The sequence below is a fragment of the Triticum aestivum genome, chromosome 7B (genome assembly GCF_018294505.1).
Source record: "Triticum aestivum cultivar Chinese Spring chromosome 7B, IWGSC CS RefSeq v2.1, whole genome shotgun sequence".
Taxonomy (NCBI): Eukaryota; Viridiplantae; Streptophyta; class Magnoliopsida; order Poales; family Poaceae; genus Triticum; species Triticum aestivum.
In genome coordinates, this window is record NC_057813.1 from 67,714,768 (window position 1) to 67,726,894 (window position 12,127).

At 44.6% G+C, this 12,127-nt stretch overlaps 1 long non-coding RNA gene across 1 annotated transcript; it reads right to left on the reverse strand.

Moving 5' to 3' along the window:
- Window positions 1–260: 260 nt before the first annotated feature.
- LOC123159682 (uncharacterized) lies at window positions 261–4,994 on the reverse strand. The gene is made up of 2 exons (XR_006479847.1): window positions 4,940–4,994; window positions 261–409 (listed from the first exon to the last, which is right to left on the reverse strand). It is a non-coding gene; the product is annotated as an uncharacterized lncRNA (long non-coding RNA).
- Window positions 4,995–12,127: the final 7,133 nt, after the last annotated feature.

Genomic DNA, 12,127 nt, shown 5'->3' on the forward strand with positions numbered 1-12,127 from the left:
ATGCAGCCTTTTACAATCTACTGGTTTTTTATTTTCGTCCTTTTTTTGCCATTGGTGGTTTTTTATTTTCGTCCTTTTTTTGCCACTGGTCCCACCAATCAGATTGGTCCCACTTGTCATGCTTATCACAAAATTGATCCAACACATCAAAAATTTCAAAATCTGTCAAACAACCATTATAACTTGTCAGGTTTCCATTTCACGGGTATTCAAAGCACATACACAATCATTGTTTCAAATAGACCAGAGAGCAAATGAAATTGGTCCAAACCAATACTGCATTAATCTATTACAATCGTTACAGTATATTACAACCCAGATATGCCTACTATTGCCTACAACTACAACACATAATATGCTACTCTTTGCTGATATTCTTCACAGCTTCGGACATGGATTCGCGCTTCACCTGTGCAAAAAATAAGAATGAACATATATGCAACGCCCTCGATGCGGCTATATCTCCCACGTGTCGAAGCACGACTTAGAGGCATAACCGCATTGAAAGCAATGTCGCAAGTGAGGTAATCTTCACACAACCCATGTAATACATAAGGGAAAGAGATACATAGTTGGCTTACAATCGCCACTTCACACAATTACATGAATAAAGCATTACATCATCCAGATACTATCAAGGTCCGACTACGGAACCAAAATAAAAGAAGAACCCCAAATGCGACAAAGGTCCCCGATCGACCCCAACTGGGCTCCACTACTGATCAACTAGAACGAAACAACACAAAGGGCAAGATCTTCATCGAGCTCCTCCTTGAGCTTGGTTGCGTCTCCTGCTCGGTAACATAGGCACCTGCAAACTGGTTTTGGAAGTATCTGTGAGCCACGGGGACTCAGCAATCTCGCACCCGCGAGATCAAGACTATTTAAGCTTATAGGAAGGATGGAGTAATGAGGTGGAGCTGCAGCAAGCGACTAGCATATATGGTGGCTACAATCGCAAAAGAGAGCGAGAAGAGAAGCAAGGCACGGTCGTGAAGCTAGTAGCGATCAACAAGTGATCCTGAAACTACTTACGTCAAACATAACTCCAACACCGTGTTCACTTCCCGGACTCCGCCGGAAAGAGACCATCACGGTTACACACACGGTTGATGTATTTTAAATAAGGTCAACTTCGGGTTTTCTACAACCGGACGTTAACAAATTCCCATCTGCCCATAACCGCGGGCACGACTTTCGAAAGATAATACCCTGCAGGGGTGTCCCAACTTAGCCCATGACAAGCTCTCACGGTCAACGAAGGAATAGACCTCCAGCCGAGACACTCCGATCAGACTCGGTATCCCGGTACAACAAGACATTTCGACAGGGTAAAACTAAACCAGCAACACCGTCCGAATGTGCCGACAAATCCCGATAGGAGCTGCACATATCTCTTTCTCAGGGCACACTCAGATGAGTCTAGCTACGAGTAAAACCAACCCTCAAGTTTCCCCGAGGTGGCCCCGCAGGCAGCTCAGTTCGGACCAACACTCAGGGGAGCACTGGCCCGGGGGGGGGGGGTTAGAATAAAGATGACCCTTGAGTCTGCAGAACCCAAGGGAAGGTGGTAGGTTGTTAGTGCAAATGGTAAAACCAATGTTGGGCATTGCTGGAGGAGCTTTACTTAAGGCGAACTGTCAAGGGGTTCCCATTATAGCCCAACCGCGTAAGGAACGCAAAATCCGGGAACATAACACCGATATGACGGAAACTAGGGCGGCAAGAGTGGAACAAAACACCAGGCATAAGGCCGAGCCTTCCACCCTTTACCAAGTATATAGATGCATTAATTAAATAAGATATATTGTGATATCCCAACAAGTAAACATGTTCCAACAAGAAACAACATCTCCATGTTCCAACAAGGAACAAACTTCAATCTTCACCTGCAACTAACAACGCTATAAGAGGGGCTGAGCAAAGCAGTAACATAGCCAATCAACGGTTTGCTAGGACATGGTGGGTTAGAGGTTTGACATGGCAATTTGGGAGGCTGACAAGCAAATGGTAGGCATCGTAGCATTGGCATGGCAAAAGAGCGAGCAAACTAGCATAGCAAAGATAGTAGTGATTTCGAGGGTATGATCATCTTGCCTAAGATCCCGCAAGGAAGAAGAAAGAGTCCATGAAGAAGACAAACGGACGAAGTCGAACGAATCCTCACAACTTCGACGTTATCGGAACCAACCCGAAGAAGCAAACACCGGAAAAGAAGCACACAACATAGTAAACAACCACCACAACAACATGGCACGATGCACAAACGAGTATGATGCATGTCCGGTTTAATGAAACATGGCATGTCAAAGTGCAACAAACAACACTACAAATTAAGTGGAGCTCAATACACAACGAGTTGCTTATTGATGAAACACCACGACATGTTATTTAGTTTGATCTCGTTTATGTACTCAACAATATTAAATGTTAGTTAACATGGCAAGAGGGTGAAGCAAAGTAAAATTACCTATCTAGTCAAGTTTAAATGAGGCCGGAAGCAACGAACAACAATTCCGAAAACTCCCCATATGCATATTTTTAGATTAGGTCCTGTTCTGCCCTAAACACAATTTTATAGTTGTTAAACATGCAAGGTGATGCCACCAGGTTAAACTAGGCAAAATTCTACCCCATTTACATATAAAGATTATTAAAAACGGAGTTACGGTTATTTAGTTATGAATAAAATCATTTCAACATGGCATAGGGGCAAATTAATGCAAACAGCATTTTAAACATTATAAACATAGATGAAAGTTGGATATTCTTAATCTACACAAAATTCTAAGCAAGTTTCATATATAAAACATTTTAATCCGATGCACGGTTCATGAGTTATTAAAAGCATGAACATGAGGGTCTAAACTGTAAAACTGGCAGTCTCTGGATAATTGGACAAATTCCCAGGACGGAAAAAAAATGAGGCGGGCCGAAACAGGAACTGGAGCACTGGGCAGCCCAACCAGAGGAATGGGAAAAAAACAAGGTGGGGCGGGTGGCGGCTCACCCAGTGGGCTTCGGCCCGGCTGGAGGAGGAGGCAGGCCAGGGCGAGGCCGGCTGGAGCTGGGCCTTGGGGCGCTCGCGCTGGACCGCGGGGAGCTGGGCCGGCGATGCTGGCCACGGATCTGGGCTGAAGGCGGGGGCGGCACGCTGGGCCTGGGAGGCCACGGCGGGGCCCAAGAGCGGGGACGCGGTCAACGCAGACGGATCGGGGCTCCTCCCGATCCTCTCCGGCGGCGGCGCGCTGGGAACTCCGGCGACGGGGACGGCAAGAACCGAGGCGGCGGCACCGGATCTTGGGGCGGGCGGCACCGGGGCTCCTCCCTGGGGTCAGATGGAGGCCGCTGCGCTCCGGGACGGTGGCGGGAAGCGAAGGGTGACGGGGGCGGCATCCGGCAAGCTCAACGGTGGCCGGGGCCGGGCAGGGCACGAGGCGGCGAGCGGCGTCGGCGGGCGGCCGGCGTCGATACGGCGTGCGGCGGCGCAAGGGAGGACCGGGCGGCGCGGATCTGGTCTCCCCGTGGCTCGGGCGGCGGCGTTGGATGGGCCGCGGGGGCCGGTCGTGGGCTCTCCGGGCCCGGCGGCGCGGCGAAGTGGACCTGAGGGCGCGGGCGAATGAGGGGGCACCACGTGGCGCTGGCGACGGAGGTCGGACACGTCCGCTGCCCGGATTTTGTCCGGCGGCGGCGGATGGAGTTTTAGGGTTTCGAGAGGGGGAGAGAGATCCGAATTTCGGGGTGGGGGTGCTCTTTTATAGGTAGAGGGAGCTAGGAAGCTCCAAATGAGGTGCGGTTTTCGGCCACGCGATCGTGATCGAACGACCGAGATGATGGAGCAGAGTTAGGAGGGTTTTGGGCCCAAAATGGAAGGGTGTTGGGCTGCAACACACACGAGGCCTTTTCGGTCCCTCGGTTAACCGTTGGAGTATCAAACGAAGTCCAAATGGTACGAAACTTGACAGGCGGTCTACCAGTAGTAAACCAAGGCCGCTTGACAAGTCTCGGTCCAATCCGGAAATGTTTAATGCCCACACACAAAAGAAAGGTAGAAATGACCACCGGAGGAGAACGAAGCGCCGGATTGCGAAACGGACAACGGGAAAAAGCTCGGATGCATTAGACGAACACGTTTGTAAATGAAATGCGCATGATGACATGATATGCAATGCATGACACACAAGCAATGACAAGGCAACAACAGCGAATAACTAAATGACACCTGGCACATCGGTCTCGGGGCGTTACAACATAAGAATAAGAACTGGTACAGAACATCAAACAGTAGCCAATGAGGGATCCAATAACTTATAATCAAGAATTGACAGCAAATGCCATGTACATAAATAATATGACTAACACTAACCAGTATGCGTTCATGGAGTGACTAAAATGTTCTCACTAGCTAGGAATTTTTTTGGTATATAATATACTGACATGTCCAACTCTCTAAATTGATCATAGAAATGAAAATTGTAAGAACAAGTTTTAGAATCCAGGCATGTCAAATTTTAAGCACCAGCAGAATAGGTCTAACAAACCAGACCATGATCATCATGCGCATCAGGATTTATGGTTCTAGCAAAACAGTAAAGAGATGGACATACACGCACCAAGCATACCAGCTACTACATCACCATTCTCGTGACCAGACATCACCATTCACTAATAATTCCCATTGGGAGATCAAACTATGCATCCAACAAGCTACAGCAACAGGGAATGCAGAAAAATTTATGACCCGAGATCATGAATCAATTGGGTACATCTCAGTTTGAACAACCACGGCGAGACAACAACCGCATAATAATGCAGGGAATCAAATCTGCACGCAGGAGCAGCGCCATTCGTGGCATCCACATGAGGTCGCGCAACATCAAGAACATGGCGCATGACAGTAGCAGACCTAGAGATCTAGGACGGAGGAAGGGGAGCTTACACTTGCGGATGCGGGCGGCCGGGTAAACGCACGAGGAGTAGGTGCTCTTTTGGAGGTGGAAGCTGCGGCGGCCGCAACGGATGCAGAATTGAAGAGGGTCCTCATGTAGCAGTAGCAGCAGCAGCATGAAGAATTGAAGACCGACCAACAGAGCCTGCAATGCAAACAGAGAGGCATGAGGAAACTGAATCCAATCACATCAAATCAAATCAAGCTGTTGCACCTTGACCTTGAGGAAAACAAACCTCATCTCATGTCATCTCAGGGAAGAATAAGAAGAAGAAAAATATATGGCTGCTGCTCCATGACCATGACCTTGAATTGTTGCTGCTGCACCAGATCGAGGAAGAAGAAGACCTGCAAAAAAAGCAATAACTAGCAATGCACAAGCATGAATTCATGGAAGGACGGATGCAAGGCCAAACACCCAGCATACTGTTTCTTAATGCCCCAACTACTTAAAAAACCATGGTAGTTCTAACCATATTAAATTGAAGACAAAGTGAAGTCATGATATTGAGAGTTCCATCTTATAAAGCTTTCTGTTTAGCATATCCTAAATCACAGTCTATCTACCAATATATGAACTCTTTAGTTTTCAGAACCGAGGCTCACATATTTGGGCTGATTTGTACACTGTATTTTCAGTATTTTTTTTAACTTGAGACAAACTAAATGCTAACATCAGTGACAACAAGAATTGAACAGAAATAGCTATTGAAGAAACACGTTTATAAGATAGAATGAAAATGATTTACACCACAACATATATTTCACATGTACTGGAGCTAGAGACTACAGAACACACATAATCACACATATGCGAACAGGGTACTACTCCATGGTTCAGGTTACACTAATAAACAAAATTATACAAGCGACTAGACTAGTATCACAGATCTACAGAGTAGTACTAAACAACTAAAAATAAGTAGTAGAAGTAACTAGTACAGGGAGCAAGTACTCCTTTCATTCACTTTAAACTGAGACAACTGAAAAGGAGTACTCCTTTCATTTAATTTACTTTAAACTGAGACTACTAAAAAGGAGTACTCCTCTCTTGAGAAGTTGATGTAAATGAAATCCAGGAGTATGTGAGAATATGTCCATCTTTATTTCTTTCTGTAAGCTTTATCTTCAGTGCCCTGTAATCACCAAAAGGCAATATCAAAAATTATCTGGTAGGCTAATAATATCAGAAAGCTTGGCAGCGACTGCACATACCTGCAGTGTTCGCTCTTCCAGGCCTTCTTGTTGTCGCCGATACTGCACGAACATTAAGTAACAATCTGATCAGCATACAGAGAGTATAAATTTGACCTTGTAAGAGAAATGCTCATATCCTATCAGCATAAACATTTCAAAAATCAACATCCATGCTCATATCCTATCCAACCAGCACAAACAGTTCACAAATCAACACCCATGCTCATATCCTATCAGCATAACATTTCACAAATCAACATTCCTATTCATATCCTATCAGCATAAACATTTCAGAAATCATATCCTATCTATCAGCATAAACATTTCAGAAATCATATCCTATCTATCAGCATAAAAAGGCACTCTTAAAGCTTAAGTTTCCTATAACTAGCAGCACCCTGTCAGAACTTAAAGCTTAGGAAGGTAGGTAGTATGTTATATGACACCTTGAAGAGTAGGACTTAAGGATGTGCTGCTGTTATACATGATGCAATTCAGCATTGGCCAGCAAGAGAAATGCTTAATCAGGAGGTATATTAGAAGAAACAGCTAGATGTATATTAGAGATAACCTGCATCAGGATGTTGGATATCACATACCATAGGCAGAAACAGCTAGCTTGAACAACGAGAAGCTGACATCCACCACGCCTTTTGCAGAACTAGTGATATACTTGTGAAGCGTAGGACTACCACCGATCTTGCTTCCATGACAGGCCAAAAGGAAACCCTGCAGGACGTTGAAATACGCAGCAATGTTCTCCTTGAGCGTTTCCACACCAGGCAAGTCTCCGCTCCAGACCATCCCAGCTACATCGAAAACAGGCATAACAACAATAAGTGAACACGGCCAGAGATAAATCACCAGCAAAAAAGCAGTATCACACAACCATAAGGACTGCATGAATTGCAGCAGTGGGCACTAGACAGAAACAAAATACAGCGGTCAGCAGTGAGCACTAAACACGACCAGAGATAACTTACCTCGGCTGCATACAGTGGCCAAAACATATGTACTGCAGCTAATTGGCTTCTCGAGCAAGTACAAAATACTAAATTGAGATAAAACACCTAAATTTTCCCTAATTTGTGATCCTATCGGGCATGCCAAGCAACTGAAATGAATCAATGGTCACCCAGAGAGACCCTAATAGCTCTGAATGCACGTGAATGATTGTCAGCCCAGCTCACAGAATTAGTCTAGGGAATTTAGTCCGGTTTCAGACTCACCGACGGTGGCCTGCCTGGACACCACATCGCCGAGCGCGATGACCTCCGACCACTCTGTCCGCTCCAGTCCACCGGGAGCCGCCTCTGACATCATCTGCGAGAGCAGGAGAGCAAGTCAAATGAGGGAGCTCCGAGCAGGATTAGGGCCGCGTCGTGAACCGGGGATTCACCGGGTGCCTACCTGGAGGGTGTCGATGATGGTCGTCATCCCGCGTGGCTGCTTGTCCGGGGCCTAGCCGAGGCCAGCGGGTGGCTCAGGCCCACGCCGTGGGGTTGGGGGAAGCCATGGCGCCGCCGACACCCTGTTCGAGTTGCTGATGGAGGGGCCACGCTGGTGCCGGATCCAGTGCCCGCTGGCCTCAACGTTGCCGGATGTGGCAGACCGGCGGCGAGGGGAGAGGTGGGTGGCGGAGAGGGAGGCGGCCGCGAGGGGAGAGGTGTGGCAAAGAGGAAGGCGGCAGCAAGGGGGATCTGGATCGGGAGCGGAGTGGCGGCGGCAGAAGGGATCTGGATCCTGGGAGGCGGGGGTGGAAGGGAGTGCGGCGTCGCCATCGATTCGATCTGAATCGGGGGAGTGGGAGTTAGGGTTTGGGAGGAAGGAGCGGAGGGAGGAGGTCACCGTGGTGTGGGATGGATGGATGGATGTGGATGGATGGATGGATGTGTGCCACGTCATCGATCCGTGGCACACACCTTTCCACCAATGAGAATTTAAGTTTATTTTCTGAGTGTAAAAATGGTTTTTTTAAAACGTATGAAATCTGTGATGGAAAATTGGATCATATTTTGTGAAAATGATCCAATATTGTGCACATGTGTGTATATTGGGATGGGGTTTTTATTTCTTTGCACAAAAAATCATTTTTCAATTTTCGGAGTGCCAATAATCGGGTTTTTTGTGAAGGACCTAGTAAATAGTTGTTGCAAAATTGGACCAGATCAATTTTCTAAAATATTAGGCCATATTTAATGTATAATTGACCAAATGGTTGGGTGTCAAAAGGTTTTGATCCACCTCTCGTGAAAAAGACAAATTTCTGCCGATTCATCTAGAAGCGGGTCATATTTGAAACGCAGTTGCCTCATAGTTTGCTATTTATTTTTTCCAAAAATCATTTCTAGTTACATAAGTACCTATTTAATCAGAGAAACACCAAAAAAATTCCAAGATTCAACCACTAGCTAGGAACGGTCATTCCCGCCGTTTTGACCGCATTTTGAAACGGGCATAAAAAATTCAAAAAAATCAAAAAATTGGGAAACCTTCGCATTGTGTCATTATATGTGGCCAAGTTCCCAGGAAAAATAACAAACTTGTAATACGGATATTATTTTAAAAAAGTGTTCTGAGAAATGAGCTATCATCTCTGAAGATTCACAGCTTCAAGCCAAATGATCAATCTTATGGCCACATTCATGGCATAGTTTGTTCAAATGATCTCATATTGTGCACAAGGGTGCATATTGGAATGGCAAACAATATCCCCTAAGGAAGTTTTCATTTTCTTTGGACGAAAAAACCATTTTCCATTTTCTAAGTGCCTGAAATGAGTTTTTTTGTGAAGGACCTACCATATATTTGTTGCAAAATTGGACCAGATCAATTTTATAAAATACTAGACCATATTTAATGCACAATTGACCAAATGGTTGGGTGTCAAAAGTTTTGATCCACCTCTGGTGAAAAAGACAAATTCCCGTCGATTCAGTTGGAAGCGGGTCAAATTTGAACTGCAGCTGACTCATAGTTTGCTCTTTATTTTTCGGAAAAATCATTTCTAGGTACATAAGTATCTATTTAATCAAAGAAACACCAAAAAAATTCCATGATTCAACCACTAGCTAGGAACGGTCAAGCCCGCCGTTTTAACCACATTTTGAAACGGGCATAAAAAATTCAAAAAAAATCAAAAAATTGCAAAACCTTCCCATTGTGTCATTATATGTGACCAAGTTTCCAGGAAAAATAATAAACTTGTAATACGGTAATTATTTTAAAAAAGTGTTCTCAGAAATGAGCTATCAAGTGTGAAGATTCATGGCTTTCAAGCCAAATGATCAATCTTATGGCCACATTCATGGCATAGTTTGTTCAAATGATCTCATATTGTGCACAAGGGTGCATCTTGGAATTCCAAACAATGTTGCCTAAGAAAGTTTTCATTTTCTTTGCACGGAAAATTCATTTTTCATTTTCCGAGTGCCCAAACGGAAGTTTTTTTGTGAAGGACCTACCAAATATTGTTGTAAAAATGGACCAAATCAATTTTATAAAATACTAGGCCATATATAATGCAGAATTGACAAAATGGTTGGGTGAAAAAAGTTTTGATCCACCTCTGGTGAAAAAGACAAATTCCCGTCGATTCAGTTGGAAGCGGGTCAAATTTGAACTGCAGCTGCCTCATAGTTTGCTCTTTATTTTTTTTCCAAAAATCATTTCTAGGTAAGTATCTATTTAATCAGAAATACCTGGTTTGATGGCGAGACATCGAGGTTTGGACGGTGGCCAAGGACCCCAACTCTAGAGCGCGTAAGCTCGCATGCCCGCCGCGTGGTCACTGCGTGACCGTGGCGTTGCCATGTGTTCTGGGCGGCCTAGGCATGTCTAGTGGGTTGGGCACTCCCCAGGTAGGTGCTAGGAAGAAAATCACAACATAAGATTCTCACAAGGAGACCGATCGATGCTCAAACATGAATAAGCAGCCAAGTGTTTGATTTGCGGTACAGGAAATGCCATGGCTAGTGGGTGTGAGTTTTGGCTGAGAATGATCAGTTACTAAGAAGACCGTCTTCACAAATTTTCACCTCAAAAGGAGGAGCCTAGGTGGTACTTGCTTTACAAACTACCACACTGGACATAACTACAAATGTTGAAGCTCGGCTCAAAATAATGAATGTATTGAGCTGGCATTTGGTGGAGGATGGTTATTTGGGCATAGGAAAGCACTATAGAAAATGGATACTATTTGGACATGCCAAAGTGGTACTTCCTTCACAAACTGCTGCTCTGAACAGAATAGGAAAATGAATATTGTTGAGTTATTTTTGAACTAGGCAAGGAAGGTTTTTGACATATTTGATGAAGATATGATCCAAACAATTTATGAGATTTTTTTGGAAATTTTTGGAATGACAAAAATATAGGTTGCTTCACAACCTAGGGCAAAAACTGCCACATGGACATGACACATAGGCAAAACTGATGAGGTGGCGCCTAGTCATCACAACCAACCACAATCTACAAGGCTATGACCATCTATTTTGGTCGTTAACAACTAGAAATAAGGCAACGGCCAGCCCTGTTTGCTTTGTGACCATTTGGTGTAAGGAAATTACGACCTTTCTGACCAAAATGGTCACAATGGTTTAGGGTTTGGAGCCCCCCGAACAGCTTTTGACCAATTGGTCTCAAATGGTCATAGATCTATGACCAATTCTTCCAGGGTCACTGACAAAAGGTCACTAGTTGACATATTTCTTGTAGTGGACGGACAGGAAGAAGTCGGACTCGCCTCGCCACCATCTTCACCGCCCCAATGGCGCCGCCGTCATCGTCGCCATTGTCATCTGTGTGGGAAATGGATGGGAGAGAAGAGGCATGCCAGGAGGGGTGGAGTGAGGTTGGCCCAATTCTAGAGGCGAGGCGGATGCACAACGCACATCACAGCCGTTCGCTCAGGATCATACGCTTGGCTGTTTAGGCGAACGAGAGGGCTCCAAAATAGTTTTGGGAATAGCAGCCCACAGAACAGTAGGCCCACGAGTAGCCCAGGCGCGCTGAGACGTGCGTGAAACGTGGTACATTGGTCAGATCGAACGACCGAAAACAGCTTGATCAGGAAAACGGATGGCCCAAAGTGCTAATCGCTGAGAGAGCTCGGTTTAGGCTCGGTTTTACTGTTCTTAATATGATTACTATGACGTGGAACAAATATAAGAATTTGTTACTTTTAAGGGTGCTTATGAAATTGAATCTTTGTTTTTAAAGTATGAAGCTTTTGATGATGATGTTTATAGACCTGAAAATTTTGCCATCCTTAAATATTGCTATGATAACTATAAATACAATTTCGATATTGATGCGTTTATTGAGAAAGTCTTCGCTGTCCAAGAAGAGAATTTTTTTGCAGGAGTCTATGGATGAAGGAATTGATGAAACTGTGAGCTCATTGGATGAAAAAGATGATGAGGAGAGCGAAGAACAAATGGAGGAAGAGCAGACTAGCTACCCGTGCCCACCTTCTAATAAGAGTAACTCTCCAACTCATACATTGTTTAATGTCCCCTCATTCTTACTAAAGGATGAATGCTATGATAATTTCTACGATCCCGTTGATTCGTTTGAAATATCCCTTTTTGATGATGCTTGCTATGCTTGTGGCCAAGATGCCAATATGAATTATGATATTGGAGATGAACTTGCTATTGTTCCTTATGTTAAACATGAAATTGTTGCTATTGCACCCACACATGATAGTCCTACTATCTTTTTGAATTCTCCAAACTACACTATATCAAAGAAGTTTGCACTTATTAAGGATTACATTGATGGGTTGCCTTTTTCCATTGTACATGATGATTTTGATGAATATAATATGCATGTGATTGCTGCTCCTACTTGCAATTATTATGAGAGAGGAACAACATCTCCTCCTCTCTATGTTGCCAACACGATAAAATTGCAAGAAACTACTTATGCTATGTATTGGCCTTTACTTGATGTGCATGAATTGTTCTTGTATGACATGCC